A 3,825-nucleotide genomic window follows, 5' to 3' on the forward strand; every position below is an offset into this window, starting at 1 on the left:
TTATTCAGTGTCTGGATCAGACTGACCAACCCATCTACCACCCACTCTGATGCTGCATAATGACATTTAATTATTTATTGTATGTATTCATTTATCCACACAGTAGACTGTTCAACAGCCCATAGTAATGCATTTGGTAACACTTTAGAATAGGAAACACTTATTCATTATTAACTACGACTTTTCCCTCAATAAACTTCTAATTTGCTGCTTATTAATAGTTAGTAAGGTAGTTGTTAAGTTTAGTTATTGGGTAGGATTAGGGATGTAGAATAAGGTCATGTAGAATAAGGCATTAATATGTGCTTAATTAGCACTAATAAATGGCTAATATTCTAGTAATATGCAAGCTAATAAGCTAGTTAAGAGACCCAAAAAATTTAGTGTTACCATGTATTTTTTATTTATTTTTTTTTACAAATAAATGAATGAATATTAATTATTATTTACTATACATTATAACACTACTTACACTGGTAGGGTATACGCTGGCATAAACCAGCCTCAGGATAGTAATTTAACAGATATGTGTGTTATATATAGTTAATATATAGTTATATAGAGTTATATAGAGTAATTGCTTTACAGTTCGTTATAATTTTGTAATGATCAAGGAAGACATACTTACCCATTATATATTCAGGAAAAGAGGGTAAGTTAACAACTTAAATTGAATTAAATTCGTTTTTTTTATCAAATGGCTACTACAACATTAAATCAATTAAACACTAAACATTTTTTAATAAAAAACACATTTTCATTAGAACATTATTTTATTAATCAAATTAGTCAAGTGCTACACATACACTGGAAGATATACTGTAATCCCTCATATGTAAAGTAAGGTTAATTTTTTTTAGCTGTATGGTGTCACAGCTGTGAGGTAATCACACGCATGACGAAGAAGAAGATGAAGAATAACAGTCTTTAACTAGATAAAAAAATTTGTCAAGACAAACTTTAAGTTGGCTTGAGAAAGCCGGACCAGAAAGTTTGAAAAGTTTAAAAAGTAAAAAAAAAGTTTTAAGTTTGATGGTTTTCAGTCTGAAATAGTTTGAAGTTTAAAAGTAGTTATAAAAACTTAAAGTTTGAATATTTTGAAGGCAATGCAGTCTGTCAAGAGATAGATAGATAAGATAGATAGATAGATGTGACATATGGGTGCTCAAATCCTCAAATATACAGTTGTGTTACAACACATCACTCAGAAGACAGAGGTGAACCCAATTCGAAACTGAGGAAACTGGTAAATATCGAGAGGTGAGTATGCAAGCAAGTCACAAATCTTTCCAAACTGTCTTTGGTAGATACGAGTCACACATATAGAAGGCGATCTAACGATCGCTACAAGCATCCAGGTAATCAGAAAAAACAACACTTGCCATAACAGAAACAGTTATAGTCACTCTCTGAGAATATACTAGACAGCTGGCTTGGAACATCCATACACAGAAATTAGGTACAGTAGGTATCTTGAAGCAAAATATAACTTAAGAGTATGGTAGTCCATAGCTCCAACACAGAGTTCCAAAAGAAGGTAAACTAAGCGTTCCCAGGAAATACTTTTCAGAGCAAGCATACTTAACATGCACATGAAGTGTTGATCAAGGATATGTAGGTAAGAATTTCACAGGCAGGTATCTTTTCTCTCCAGAACAAACAGGATTAAGGGGGTCGTACACCAGACGAGAAGCGCTGGGCCGTGCCACATCTTTCAAATTCGAAAACATTGTTTTCTATGAGTGTACGCACACCATCGGTTCCTCTCTGCGATTGTCTGCGGTGATTAAGGATGCTCTTCAAATCCTGCTGCACCACAGAGTGCCACTGACATAAGGGGTTGAAAGAAAGACAAATGTTTTGCTGAAAGATGCACAATACACAATCTTCCAGCCTAGGATTAGGCTTGCTGCGATAGTCGGTGTTGACGGTGTTACCGGTGTTAAGACGCAACACCGGTTATGTCACTTGCCCACCAAGTCACCGCCCGCCACAGCCGTGATTCCCATTCACTTCCATTATATGACTGACAGACTGCAACGGTTTGAGTTAAAAATCTTCGTTTGTGTTCTACTGAAGAAACAAAGTCACCTACATCTTGGATGCCCTGGGGGTAAGCAGATAAACATCAAATTTTCATTTTTGGGTGAACTATCCCTTTAAGCCTCCGTTACTAGGTCTAAATGACGTTTTGGAATTAGCAGTGCAGGCGTTGGATGAGATGCGTAAGAAATTAATCAAGCGATTAGTCAACAGAAGAGACAGACGGCTGCACGTGAGTGTCCTGCGTAATACTTGTTTATAGATCTGCTGTTGGAATTACTATAATTAACACTAAAAACATTTCCTAGAGTCTCATGGGTTGAAATGTCACACACACACAGTGCTTTTGTTGTTTTATCAAGAAATGGATTACAGTAAACTCTGAGGCCCTGTTATGGACATTATGGCTTGTTATTTATGAAATGTGCACCTGAGGGAGCTGTTAACACCTGTGCTACATGCAGAGATGATCCTCAAGTGAATCAATCATTCATTAAAGGTGCAAAACAAACACAGGCAAACACACACAACAGTTTGATGCAAAGGCTACTGCTTTCTACTAAAGGGTCAGTGATTTCATAATTATTTAATAATTTCATACAGAAATTAATCAATACAATATTCTAATCCAAAATCACATGAAGTACAAAAACTCATTTAAAAAAAAAAAAAAGAAAAAAAGAAAAAAAAAAGTGTCTGATAGGTATGGGTTGTCCATGCCCACTTCAGAGGTGTGATGGTATTTATTCCACCCAAGAGGGAAACAAAAATGGCTCGACCTACAGTGGCACTCTTAGTGTGTATATTTTTACAGTGCCCAGTGACAAATACCAAAAACACAGAGGAATAAAGGTGATTTACAAAAGTACAAACAAATAGAAAAAGGGAAAAGAGGTTCAGCTGCTAAACCTAACTGAATGATTATAGTCAAAGCAATTGATCAGGAAAAAAAATGGTTTGCATTAATGTTGTCCTTGTTTGGATCGTAAAAAATGTGCCCTACATGAAGTGTTTAGCATTTTTTATTATGGCATTAATTTATTCACATCAGTTTTGAATACACTTGTTGAAACAACAAAAATTAATTCAACATATGAAAAAAGTTACAATGAAATATTTCATATTTTATTGTTAGGCTTCACTCTTCTTTCCTTTGTGTGTAGCTCCACCCTTTAAATGCCTTTTGGATGAATCTGAAGTTACAAGGTTTCAGATGTTTTCATCTGAATTGTGCAGTAAGCAATTTTAATTATTCACTTTGTGATGAACCACCATTATAATACATTTGACACTTATACATAGTTCTAAAGGACTGTCCCCTTTTTGTCATTGTGTTTTGATTTATATCAACACAGATTTAGCAATAAAAGTGAAGCATAAAGTACAGAATATCTGTCTTTATAATTTATTCCAGTAGACTGAAGATTTGTGATTCTTGCTCAATTTTTTTTTCTAATAAGCTAATGCAACACAACTGAACATTTTGTCACTCAAACTTACTGTGTGAAAATAAGTTTGCTTAATTGTTAAATGAGCAGTATCACACGAGTAGAAGTGAGATATGGCTGTATATCGGCATGGCTGGACTAAGCGAGTGTGATACAACTAAAGGATGCGTCACTTCCTGTTTGTTGCTGCCGTGTGTTTTGAGTTTGAGCTCCGTCAAGTTAATTCTTTATCGTCTATTTTTTATCTTAAAATCAATTTTATGCACCATAATTTTCGTTTCTATAACGTGTGAATATATCCCCGATCGTATTCTACAACAAAAACAATCAGAGC

Source organism: Sinocyclocheilus rhinocerous, unplaced genomic scaffold, assembly GCF_001515625.1.
Source record: "Sinocyclocheilus rhinocerous isolate Xijiao unplaced genomic scaffold, SAMN03320098_v1.1 scaffold1330, whole genome shotgun sequence".
NCBI classification, from domain to species: Eukaryota; Metazoa; Chordata; class Actinopteri; order Cypriniformes; family Cyprinidae; genus Sinocyclocheilus; species Sinocyclocheilus rhinocerous.